This window comes from Hydra viridissima, unplaced genomic scaffold, assembly GCF_058129835.1.
Source record: "Hydra viridissima isolate aposymbiotic clone 2 unplaced genomic scaffold, HvirCarnegie_v1 scaffold_19, whole genome shotgun sequence".
Taxonomy (NCBI): domain Eukaryota; kingdom Metazoa; phylum Cnidaria; class Hydrozoa; order Anthoathecata; family Hydridae; genus Hydra; species Hydra viridissima.
Window position 1 is genome coordinate 457,007 of NW_028324318.1, and position 14,088 is coordinate 471,094.

The following is a 14,088-nucleotide window of genomic DNA, read 5'->3' on the forward strand; positions in this document are numbered from 1 at the left end:
CCCCAGGTCATTGTATTCAATTAAAGAAGTAGTCTTTTTTTAACCCATGAAACTTCGCGTTTATCTACTTTAAAAAGGAGCAAATGAATTCCTGTGTTGGCTGTTCTAGCGAGCTGGTTTCTTAGCGCAGAGCAATTGATTTGCACAGACATCTTTATTGCACTTACATTGAGCGGGCACAGTACGGTCGTCAGGGTTGCGAGATAGGCCACTTAGTCGCCAAATCCGTGAATCTGGCCACCGTAAAAAGTAATTGGCTTATCGGCAATTTAGATATGTTTGGTTTTTTTATTCCATTATTTTATTTCCTAAAATGATTATTATAGGGTTAGCGTTCTATCGGATGATGCAAAATAACATTTTGAACATTTAAAAAAACGCAGACCTAGAATGTTTTTATTTGCTCGTACGCATGCGTTCAAAATGAAAAACTACCACGCTGGATTTTTATTAAACGAATTTTTAGTTTTTCTCCCAAAAAAATTATCAAATGTTTGATTTGGTTGCACAATGTTAAAAGCAAGCGAGGGGCCTACATTACCAAAATACTTGTTATATTCTTGACATATATTTGTTTCGCTTGTTATAATTTTTTTTTTTTTTTTTATCGGAAACTAGTTTTTGTAGTAAGCAAGTGTACTTCTTTTTTTCTTTTTCTGTTAGTCCATTTTTAACAGCCCATTTTACTAACAAGTCTTTTTAAATTTTGTATTTTATATATATATATATATATATATATATATATATATATATATATATATATATATATATATATATATATGTATATATATATATATATATATAAATTCTACTGCAGTGTTGGCAACAAAGATATTCTGCATTTTTAAAGTTTAGATCCTTGAAGAGTGGTAACGTTTTTAGTGTCTGTATATTATTCCTTTTTTTTGCTGACTCAGATGTATTTTTCAAAGTTAAGATAAAAGCACAAAAGTAGGTGAACAATATAAAAGCAGAATTTTTTCACATGTAATTACTAATTTTTTCAGTATCAACATTATTTTACTACATTAAACCTAGCAGTAGTGGTTCTTCACGACACCTCTTTCCCGCCCGCCTCGACCACCTCCAAGACGTGGCATGTTGCGGAAATTAGGAAAATCTGCCCCGCCATTTCGCCTCCAAACCTCGAAGGCACAGCGAGAATTTGGCCCGTGGTGCTCTTGTCGCCAACTTTGAAAATCAGCCCGTGTAAGTCCTACAAAACGTAAAAAATGCAAAAGAGTAAGAAATTAATCATAAGACAAAACTAAAAGTAAAATAAGTTAAAAAATGACACACGTTTCTCTTGTGGTTTGTAAATCTATTCTTGTGGTCCTTAAAGAAACTTTTTGTTTAAACATTTGCTTACTATTCAAATTTTATTATGAATATTATAATTTTCTTTATACTTAATCTACTCATTTTAATCTAGCTTATACAGATTTCTAAAGGTTTTTAATTTGTAGATACCAGTAATGCAAACACATTTCAAATACATTGGAATAACTAAACTAATGATTCATAACTTAAAAAGTAAAATGAGAAAATAAATATAGCAAACCAAACAAACTTATTCTTTTTTTTTTAAGGTAATAAGGATAATAAAGGATAATAAAGCTCAACAAACTGTAACTCGTTTAATAGTAACTTAATAACGTTCAGAATATTTAATATATAAAATAAACAGATTTATTTTTACCCAGGATTGCTTCTCTTTTAGCTAAAAAGAAAATATTTTGCTTTTATGCAATTTTGTACAATATTTTTAGCAAAATTAGTAAATTAGCTAAAATTGCAATACATACTAGGTACCCAACTCACCCTTTTTTCGAACTATAAACAAAAGTACATTTTAAACTAAATTAGTAATTTTAACATAAAACAAAAAATATATATTAAACTAGATAATTAATTTTAACAACTGGTAATATTCAAACTAATTGTAAAAACATATTGTGAATATGCTTAAATAGAAGTAAAAAAGTGGGTCCAAAATATACTTGATTAATTCGAAAGCAACCAATTTTTTAACATTCATGTATTCCCACTTGTGCGGTTTGGATGGTCTTACATAATGCCATATCATAATTGATACTACAGAAGAGTAAAAGCATTTTTTTACAACCAGAGAACCCTTCTTGAATTTTACCTGTTTTGCAGATAAAGGAGTATTTTATCACGTTATCCTACCATTAAAAGGATTACCGTTCGAGGTTAACGTGAAACTCCTCCTCACCTTAAATAAAATTGAAATTAAGGTTTTATATTATAGTTTCTTTTCTGCCTTCACTTTTCTCCCCCACCTAAAAAAAAAAAAACGAAGTAGACTTTAAAGGGTAAATAAGTAACAGATTAACAATATGAAAATTATTACCTTGCTTGATTTGCATTTCTTTTAAAGCTAAATGTGAAAGGAAGATCAAAAATTTTAAAAATAAAACTCATTTAAACCTCCAAATTTTATGATAATAAAGCTTACTTATTTCATCTTCTTCCGCTGAATATAAACAGGTTTTATTTAAAAAAAGGTCAGTAGAGAAAAAATAAAAGTGCATGAAAAATTTAAATGAAAGGAATAATGCAAAAGTATTTTATCATTTAAAACAAAAAATCTTAAGATATAAATCTTTTGCAGATATTTCATACCTGCAAACTGTTGACAAATCTTCTTGTTCTTTTCTCAGCAACATCTAAAGCAAAAAATAAGAATTAAAAAAAGTATTATACTTTGATAATAAATAACTAAATAAATATTAAAAAAATTTGTTAACAGTTTAAATAAATACATAACTTAAAATTACAGAGTATTGCTTTTCTTTTTTTGACAAAACAAAATAAATCTTTGATGCAATATATTACATGTTTTGTTTTATATCATATATACAACTATATTTCAGACAAAATTATTAACAAAAACTCCAACATTACCTTACTAACTCATCTCGTTTGCAAGCTAAAAATAATAATAATAAAAAAGGATTTCTAAATAAACTGTAATATGAATCTGGCTTTTTTTAGAAACTAAATGAATAATTAGCAAATACCTGCTCTCTCTCTCTCTGTCTCTCTATCTCTCTCTCTCTCTCTTTATATATATATATATATATATATTATATACAAAAACTCTATAAAAATGGTGAATGCAAAATAATGAAAACCTAGTGGATCTCACAATTGACTTTAATGAAGTCAACTTTTCATTAGTTTGCATTATAACATCATTGGTTGTCATTATAACTTTTTAACTAAAATTAACATAAACAATTAGTTTTATGAAATATTACAAACAATATTAATAATATATACCATTGTTTAATTTCTCAATGATTTTTAAACATTTAACATAAATGTATGTAATGTTACATAAAGACACACAAACAGATATATATATATATATATATATATATATATATATATATATATATATATATATATATATATATATATATATATATATATATATACGTATATATGTACACACATATATATATGTTACATTATTTACATAATTATATATACATGTAAATAATTCTAAATGTATAAATACATAATAACTTATATTTATCAAAGTTATTATGTATGTACACATATGTATAAATATTTATACATATAAATATTTGTGTTATATTTATATATAATACAAAATGTGTATAAAATGTATAAAAAATGTGTATACACATATAAACGAATGTCTAAATATATACATATGCTATATATAAATTTATATAGCATATGTATATATTATGTGTATATATAATAAATAATATTTGAATATATTATATATATAACCACAAGTAGCCTCCTCATTTGTAGTGGCCTTAAAAGCCTTGGGGAGGTGAGTAGCATATATATATATATATATATATATATATATATATATATATATATATATATATATATATATATATATATATATATATATATATATTTCTGATTATTTTTCTGAGATTTCTGAAGTCTTTACTGACGAAACATTATGTAAAAAATTGAAATTAATGATTTCTAATAATTTATTATTGCTCTGTTCTTTTAAGAACATTGAGCACTCTATTTTATAGAATATACTAGCAAAAAGCAACCCGTAATACGGGTTATGGTCGGTCTGTTACTTAACAGACGGACCATATTTATAGTGGCAGTTTTCCACAATTTAAAGTTGCGAAACCTTAACTATACCCTTTTAGAAAAACGCCTTCAAATTGACGAAATCAAACCATCTGTAAAATTAAAATAAAAAGTATGCGGATGTAAAACAATTTACCAATTATTCAACATTATTTAAGTAATTTACAACTGACGTAAGTCACATCAGTGTAAGGCAGAACCATTTTCCTCGACATTACCAAGTTCAACACAATATGTTTTTAGTTACTAACACAAAATAATAACACTTTATCATGCTTTAAATTGACGAAAAAGTAAGGCTATATTCTTGTTATATTTTTTATAACATGAATTTTAATTAATAAGATTAATATTGAGCGAACGTAAATTATACATGATTTATTAATTTTTTGGTATCCCCTGGATACATTTTTCTTTAAAACAGGAAATTGTCCTTAAAACGTTAAATGCACACAGCCAGATTAATTTATTAAAAATAACTGACCATTACTATATATGGCACTAATCTGACCATTTTTATATATATGTCCTCTTTGTTCAATAGCTTTTAGTAAACGGTAATTTACTACCATTTACTAAAAATTCCTTTTGTTACTCGAAATTTAATTCTCTTAACTATTTTGACACTAATGAAGGACCTCCCTTCCCCGTTTTTGCCTTAATGGTGGTCAGGAGAATAGTTATTTTTATTAAGAGTAGTCAAGTTTTTGATGAAGACCTTTTACCAGAATAATGAAATGTAAAACAATGATTTACGTGTATAAGAATTTTCTCTTTTTATTATTTATAAGAATTTAACATATATAAGAATTTTTTCTTTCTTCAAAAGTGTTGCAAATGCAAACTAAGCTAACTAATTAGTTTAAAACCTTATAAAATTTAAGTAACTCGATATTTGAAAAATGCGCTAAACTACAATATTAACCACCCATTTAAAGATTCCCTAAATTACGTACAGCAAATTATTACGCTTAAAATAGAGAAAATTTAAAAAAAATTGAACTAGTTGCATACATTTATATCATTTTAACTGACCAAAATTTACAATAAAAGGTAATCAGATTTCCTTTTATAAATCGTATAAATGCGTCAATCGTAAATCCTAAAGAAAAAAAAATGGAATTATGATACTATAATTACAACAACAAAAAAAAAAAAAATAAAAAAAATAAAACACCACATAAAAACTGAAAATCGATTTACCTATTTATAGTAACCCATTTTGACATGGCAGTTAATATAAACATTTATCGAAAATTTAACAATAAAATCTGTTTCGAAGTACAAAAGGATTAACAATACTATATATATATATATATATATATATATATATATATATATATATATATATATATATATATATATATATATATATACATATAAAACCAATTTAAGATATAAATTGCATTTTTAGCATAATGTTGTCTTAGCTTTCAGTAAATAAATAAAAGCAGTAAGTTCCAATAATGAAACAACCTATTATTCATTTTTTACAGTAGTCACCAACATGAAGGTGTCTATTGTTAAAAATGAATACCAACACAAAACATCACAACAATAACACATAACAATAGAATATTTACATCCTTCATCCTAAAATCCAGTGAAGATAACAAACCAAATTAAAATATGAAAGGCAAAATTAGAAAACCAATTTAAATTTAACTATATTTATCTTTTTACTAAACATATAAATACATAAAGGTATATTTGTTTTTATGTTCAATATTAGTTATTCAATTACTTCAAATTTAGGACATGAAAACAGCCTAGATTAAAAGATCAAGGTTGTATACTCTCATACACATTACGCTAAACATTAACAGACATTATTATGTGTTTTGAGAATAGTTAAAAAAGGCTAGACAACACAACCTAGCTCCAAAGCAGTAACTCCGCCTGGCACTAAATGCTGCCAAGTCACAACTCTGCTATAAGTACATTGCTTGGCTGGCAAGGTTATCAATCTTGCTCAACATAATGCCAAATCACACCACTTTGAAAACATGGAAACAACATAATATAAACATATATACAACTATAAACAAATATGGTTTTATATAACACATTTGATTAATAATCTTTTCAATTTGATGAAGAGCTGCTCACTCAGCTATTAGAAGTGGGATTGAGCGGTGAATGAAATCTTCCATCATAAAAGCTTTGCATGTATTCCAGAGATGTAAAGGATTGTCAGATTCACAAAAGGTCAAAATAATTGAAAACAACTGTCTAATTTGCTTTGGCATATGTGTTAAAACCGCCTCAGAAGGAGTATTCTGCCATTCAGTATCATCTTGCAACAAACCTTTCAAAACAAATGCTTCACGAAATGTTTCAAGTACAATACCATTAACAGTACACACATCCTCCCAAGATGTTGCTCCTTTTGCTTGCAAAAGTAACAGTTTAAGAAAAAACAATTCTCAAGTTGGATTAACTTTATCCATTCTTACTATCACCTTATTACCACCCCTTTGTCTAACCTTCCATTTACAATGTTTATCATCAAATATAAAGTGATAAGGAATGTCTACATAAGAATAGCAATGTGCTCTTTCATTTTCAGTATTTAGCTTAAACCATGCCATTAGGTGCATATCACGCTGAGCTGCACGATCTAAAGCCATATTTTCTGCTCCTTCTCTAAAATACACTAATTGATTTTCAGGTAGATGTTTACCAAGTCACAGCACTTTAAAAACACGGAAAGAACATAATATAAACATATGTACAAACTATAAGCACAATAAATGTGTTTAAATATGTATATAAGGTTACATATATGCTAAAATAAATAAACACCTTATATACATATTTAAACACATTTTTAAAACAATTATGTAACACATATTAACACATAAACAAACAGTAAAAAAACACCTTTTATTATTATAAAAACACATTGTTAAACATCTATAAAGCACTTATTACACTATTAACACTTATTACACACATACATATCAAAAAAGCATATATGCAAACAATAAACATGTGCAAACAAAAATTCTAAAAATGACGCAAGAAAATTTAAAAAGATACAAAATATATATTTACAAACAATTCTCTTTACCTTCTTTTTTTTCTCATAAAAACTGTAATCTTCATAACAACATTTAACCTTTACATACAATAACATGTGACATGCGTTGTCAGTGTTGGCAAAAAATTTTAATTTTTTTTCCTAAATTTTCTAAAAAAGAACAAAAATAGTTAATAGCATCACAGAAATTTCAAAGCAAAAATAACAATTTTGGCGCTACTGCACTTTCGCACCCCCCTTTTTTTATTGCAGATTATGATAGAAAATTTTATGCTGATTCAGAAAAATATAAAAACATGGACCTGAAAATCAACGGAAAGTGCTCTGATTCGAAGTTAAAGTTGTAAAAAATCCCACTAAAAACCCTTATATTCGCCATTTTGAGAATAATAAGTTAATGATCTTTTAGCTTATAGAAGCAATACATTAATAGCATGGTTTTTACGTTACAAAAGTCGTTAAAGTATGTTTTTCCGAAGTGTCTTAGTATGCGCTCTTACCTAGCCATAAGCTACTCAGAGCGCAATATTGTACACGCATGCGCAATTATTTTATTATAACTACGATTTATATTTCACAAAAAAGCTGGTTTGGATAGGCGGTTAGGGTTAGGATTAGGATTAGGGTTAGGGTTAGGGATAGGGTTAGGGATAGGGTTAGGGATAAGGATAGGGATAGGGATAGGGATAGGGATAGGGATAGGGATAGGGATAGGGATACGGATACGGATACGGATAGGGATACGGATAGGGATACGGATAGGGATACGGATAGAGATAGGGATAGGGATAGGGATAGGGATAGGGATAGGGATAGGGATAGGGATAGGGATAGGGATAGGGATAGGGATAGGGATAGGGATAGGGATAGGGATAGGGATAGGGATAGGGATAGGGATAGGGATAGGGATAGGGATAGGGATAGGGATAGGGATAGGGATAGGGATAGGGATAGGGATAGGGATAGGGATAGGGATAGGGATAGGGATAGGGATAGGGATAGGGATAGGGATAGGGATAGGGATAGGGATAGGGATAGGGATAGGGATAGGGATAGGGATAGGGATAGGGATAGGGATAGGGATAGGGATAGGGATAGGGATAGGGATAGGGATAGGGATAGGGATAGGGATAGGGATAGGGATAGGGATAGGGATAGGGATAGGGATAGGGATAGGGATAGGGATAGGGATAGGGATAGGGATAGGGATAGGGATAGGGATAGGGATAGGGATAGGGCAGTATAATAATAATTATTCATCAATTTGTCTGCATTCTCACATTCTACGTTTAACCTGTATTTGAAATCTTCCATTAATTTCATTTTGTTATAACACTTTCGTTAAAATACTTTAAAATAATAATGTTGAGGCTAATTGAAACCAGGTCTGCTTATTGTGCAATGTAACGGTAATTAATTTTCGTTAAAACTGAAAGCGTTTTAAAAAAGATTTTTAAAAAATGGCGAATATTAGGGATCTTTAGTGAGATTTTTTACAACTTTGATTTCGAATTAGAGCACTTTCCATTGATTTTCAACTCTATGTTTTTATATTTTTCTGAATCAGCATGAAATTTTCTATCATAATCTGCAATAAAAAAGGGGGGTGCGAAAGTGCAGTAGCGCCACAATTTTATGGAAACAGCATTAGTATAACTTTAAATAACATCCATACCCCTATTTTCCTTCTGATAACTAAAATAATAGAAATAAATCTAATAAAAAAAAAACTAAAACAAACAAAATGTAAACAATTTAAAAAATTAAAATCCTTTCTACTTTAAATTCTTTCTACTTTATCTAATAAAAACTTAAATCCTTTCTACTTTATATAATAAAAATGTATATATAACTATTCCTTATACTTACTTCAATTATAATATGATCTTAAAGATAATTATTTATCTTAATATGATTCTTTATGTAGTATATCTAAACTAATAATTAAATTCCAAAAGGAAAAAAGTTCTAACTCGCTTGAAAGATCTTTCTCCCATGACTGCGTGCATTTACAGAACACGTTATATCAAAGCCTAGTAACTAATTCAAAGCCTAGTAACTAATGACGAAACGACGTTGAACATTAAGCATTTCTGTAGGAATTATATTATGATTAATAAATTGTTGTTATATATATATATATATATATATATATATATATATATATATATATATATATATATATATATATATATATATATATATATATATATATGAGTAAATCTATTGCGGCGGTAAATACCGCCTCCTTAAGCAGGGAAATTTGTTAGAGTGGCGGTAATTTTCTAAGATGAGGCAACCGACTTTAAACGAGACAAAGCTCAGTGAAACTCAACTCAACTTTGTTAAAAAATGGACTTACATAAAGGCCAATCCTTTCAAACAGCAACTGAAGCTCAAGCATTTATTACTCAATTTTCAAAAGATATATCATATATTTATATATATATATATATATATATATATATATATATATATATATATATATATATATATATATATATATATATATAACTAAATAAATTAAGACTCAAATGCAAATAAATTGCTTTTTATGTGGAAAAAATTATCTTTTTACCTATTTGCATTGCATGACTTTTTTAGGTTTCATTTTTATTTTTAGTTTACCCACAACAAGCTAATATCATGGTTACTCCGTATGTTTCAACACATCCTTCAATTGCTGGTCAACTGCGATTACCTCTGCACGGTGGGAAAACGAGAAAACTTCAGGCAAACTGTTATAAATGGAAACAGTAATAAAAAAAAGCGACTTAGGCAATCAGGAAAAGAATATATAAATATCAGGGGCAAGTTTATTCAACCAAAAAGTATTAAAAATGGAAAAGATTGAGGAAATTGTTGCAAGTTTAAGTGTTCTGTGAAAATTTCAGAAGACGAGAGAAAAAAATTATTTAATGGACTGTGGGGAATGTCTCAGATTGAAAAGCAAGACTTGTTTAGTAAAACTACTGAACGATTAGATAAAAAAACAACTCAGATCAATAAAGTAAGCAAATCAAGAATTAAATATACTTATTTTTACAATTTCTTTGTTGATAATGTCAAACATTGTGTATGTAAGGTGTTTTTTTTTGCCTACATTAGACATCAGCAGCAGGCAAATATCATACTATCATGAAAATAAGCTTGAAACTGGTATTCCTGCCCCTACAAAATGGGGAAAACATTGTAAAAAAAAAGTTTCTGAAATGACTAAACAGAGTATAGAAAACCATATTAACTTGTTTCCACGAGTTGAGTCACATTATTGTCGAAGCATTTCCTGCAAACAATACTTTAATGGTTCATTAAATTTGAAGAAACTTTATGATTTGTATTTAACATATTGCACTCAATATAAAATTTTACCAGCAAAGGAATGTATGTACCGCAATATTTTTAACACCAAATTTAATATTGAATTTCAAAAGCCAAAAAAAGATCTGTGTGATACATGCTACCAATTTTGCATTATTGAAAATGCAAGTGAAGAGCAAATCCAAAAGTATAACAAGCATATTGCATCAAAAAATGAAACAAAGATCGAGAGAGATAAGGATCGAAAGTTGAAGTCCCCTACCACAACCACAGTTTGTATTGATCTACAAAATGTCTTGAGCTTGCCAAAAAGTAACGTGGGAAACTTCTTTTATAAAAGAAAGCTCAGTTGTTATAATTTAACAGGTTACTCTTCGCTGAACAAAAAAGCATATTGTGTATTATGGCATGAAGGTATGTCTGGTCGTTCCGGAACGATATTGCCAGTGCTGTGATATGTATGCTAAATGTATGCTACAAGGATTTTCCTAATATTGACAAGTTTTTACTTTGGTTTGATTCTTGTGTTCCACAAAATAGAAACAGTCATATGTCAGCTGCATTGCGTGAGTTTCTTATTGATCATCCAAATATTAAAATCATTGAACAAAAGTATTGTGAGCCAGGGCATAGCTCCATTCAGTAATGTGATAATATACATAGTCAGATTGAGAAATCATTACATTCGGCAGAAATATTCAGCCCTCCCGAGTTGGTAAAAGCAATGTTAAATGTTAACCAACGTAAACCATTTTTTGTATACCAAATGCAAAAAAAGGACATTAAAAATTACTACTAGAAAAGGAGAGTTCTGGGACAAACCCATTTTTGATCTCCGTTTTGGAATTTTTTGATAATTGAGGGGTGTGAAAATGTTTTGATCTCCGTTTTGGATTTTTTTGATAATTAAGGGGTGTGAAAATGTTTTGATCTCCGTTTTGGATTTTTTTGATAATTGAGGGGTGTGAAAATGTTTTGATCTCCGTTTTGGATTTTTTTTGATAATTGAGGGGTGTGAAAATGTTTTGATGATTTTGGGGTGAGAAAATGTTTTGATGATTTTGGGGTGTCGGGAAAACGTTTTTTCATGACGTGATAAAGCATCATGAAAAAAATTTAATTTTTGTAAAGGTGTTTGAATCTTGCGCGAAGTTATGCGTAATAATATGCTTGTCCGAGAAGAAGGTTAAAGCTTCCGGATTGACCGACTTGAGCGTCGCCGGAGTTGAGAGTGACGACGAGCCTTCTTCCGGCTGCGACGCTTGGCATGGAGTCTGCATTTGCAAAATTTCTGTAAAAGGAGATGGTGGTGGTGGATCCGATGGTGGAGTTGGATTGTAACAGCAGTCCAGTCGATGTGTTGTTGAATGAGGATACGTTTGATCCGTTCCAAGAAGACAAATAAAAATCTTCCAATCCAGACGAGGAAAAGATGCATTTGCTGTTACCGTCATATCCAGAAAAAGTGGTGTAATTGTTTGTATTATAAGGTGTCCAAGGACTGAGAACGGTTCCGTTTCCAGGAGGCAAATTGCCGTCGTACATTCTGACTCTCGATTCCCACCAGCTTCCAGAAGCGCCGATGATGTGCATCCTGATGTATTTTAGAAAAACTCCATTTCCTTTTCCATTTGTGTCAAGCAAAACATATTCGTTTCCGTAAGTGGTGTTTAAATATCTGAAGGTCTTGCAGTAAAGTTTGAAAAGAGGGATGGAGGCAGGAATGGAGGCAAGAGTGGAAATGAACGGCTGAATCCAGTAAGTGATTTTGGAGGTATTTTTGTTGACCAATTGGATGCTGATGTTTGTCCTGAACGGCATGTCAAGAGTAAAATATCCTCCCAACGAAGTGTTGCTAAAAACGTTGCATCCTTGCAAAGAATTGGCGTAAAAAGGTCCGCCGATGGGTGAAAAAAGCAAGTCGCAAGCAAGTCCAGTGTTGTCCACTCCTATTCCTTCTGTGGTTTTTGAATAGTTTCCAGCGTTAATCTCACCATCTGTAAATATTCGAATGAAAACATTTCCAGGAAAAGTTCCACTGAGAGCCAACCACAACCTTCTCAGAACTCCAGGTCCGTCCGAGTAAGTGAAAGCTATTGTCGTGGCGGATGATGCTATTGTTTGCGATTTTAATCCCAAGGACGAAAATCCTGAATTGGGAACAAGCCCTAAAAAATTGGATTTTTGCAACAAAACGTCTGCGTAACTTTTTGTCGCGGCGTCTTGCGCGTTTGAAGGGTCGAGCACATTGATCAGTTTATGCGAATTCAAATCCAAGTCCGCTGTGCCAACTGAAGTTCCTCCTCCTGTTGAATGCGTGTCAACGTAATATTTTGTGGCAGCGTCGTGCGAGTTGGTTGGTTCTGCCAGTTTGATGATTTTTTGAGAGTTAAAATCAATGTCTGCAGTGATGGTGCTGGATCCATCCGTTTTGATATAAACGTTGCTTGCTGAGTCTGTTGCAAGATTGTCGAGATAAACGCTGAACTCGTTTCTGCTGAATTTGTCAATCATTTTTTAAAAGGGTGAAAATTTTTTTTAATTCGCAAGTGATCACCAAAGGGTGTTGACAACGTCTTGAAAGCTATTTCCCTCCTCACATTTTTTCAAGACGTAAAGACACAAGTGACCACAATAAGACGTGTTTCCAAATGGAACCCTTTCGCTGTTGTAAAAGACTGGGCTTTTTAGATATTGAACCAATTCAACGAGAGGGGGTTGAGCGTAAGAGTCAAAGCTGAACTTTTCGTCTCCGTCTTTGAACCAACACACCCAATGAAACCCTCCGGTGCTCGAATCCCCCTTGTTGATAATCCCGCATTCTTTTTTTCTCGGTTTTTTTGGCAATATGTCTCTGACAAAAACCCCGCGAAAATTTTTTATTTTTAGTTTTTTTGCTGCCTCCATCAATTGAAAATTGGTCAAGGCCACGTTCGGCAAAATAACTCCTTCCACATTGATCTTTTTTTTTATTTTGTTCATTTTTTTTATTTTGTCTCATCATTTTTGTCTCACCATTTTTGTCTCATCATTTTTGTCACTTACCTTTTTGTCTCCTCGATTATCCCTCTGCACTCTGCGATCAACATTTTTGACCTACTTGAGATTTCCTTGTACTCTACGATTATCTTTCGGCATTCTGCGATTGCCATTTTTGGATCTGCCTCTGCGATCTCTGCCTCTGCGATCTCTGCCTCTGCGATCTCTGCCTCTGCAATCTCTGCCTCTGCGATCTCTGCCTCTGCGATCTCTGCCTCTGCGATCTCTGCCTCTGCGATCTCTGCCTCTGCGATCTCTTTCTCTGCGATCTCTTTCTCTGCAATCTCTGCCTCTGCGATCTCTGCCTCTGCGATCTCTGTCTCTGGATCTCTGTCTCTGGATCTACGATCTATGTCTCTTTCTCTGCGATCTCTGTCTCTGGATCTGCCTCTGGATCAGTCTCTTGATCTGCCTCTGGATCTGGCACTTGATCTGTCTCTTGATCTGCCTCTTGATCTGACTCTGCCTGTGGCTCTGCAATTTTTTTTAATTTGTGGTGACCATAAGCCAACGTGTGGATCCCATCATCCAAAATGATTCTTTTGTCATCGTCGGAGCTG

The 14,088-nt window shown here is 31.0% G+C and overlaps 2 long non-coding RNA genes and 1 pseudogene across 4 annotated transcripts; 1 reads left to right on the forward strand and 2 right to left on the reverse strand.

Moving 5' to 3' along the window:
- Window positions 1–1,097: 1,097 nt before the first annotated feature.
- Window positions 1,098–3,292, reverse strand: LOC149876517 (uncharacterized). 3 transcript variants are annotated; one of them, XR_016448666.1, is made up of 7 exons: window positions 3,159–3,292; window positions 2,929–2,953; window positions 2,647–2,690; window positions 2,375–2,401; window positions 2,001–2,094; window positions 1,700–1,720; window positions 1,098–1,216 (listed from the first exon to the last, which is right to left on the reverse strand). It is a non-coding gene; the product is annotated as an uncharacterized LOC149876517 (long non-coding RNA). The 3 variants fall into 3 exon arrangements; XR_016448668.1 differs by having other exon boundaries at window positions 2,001–2,236; XR_016448667.1 differs by lacking the exon at window positions 2,001–2,094.
- A 2,943-nt stretch (window positions 3,293–6,235) lies between these two features.
- Window positions 6,236–7,323, reverse strand: LOC149876518 (uncharacterized). The gene is made up of 2 exons (XR_016448611.1): window positions 7,199–7,323; window positions 6,236–6,771 (listed from the first exon to the last, which is right to left on the reverse strand). It is a non-coding gene; the product is annotated as an uncharacterized LOC149876518 (long non-coding RNA).
- A 2,197-nt stretch (window positions 7,324–9,520) lies between these two features.
- Window positions 9,521–11,258, forward strand: LOC149876519 (uncharacterized; annotated as a pseudogene).
- Window positions 11,259–14,088: the final 2,830 nt, after the last annotated feature.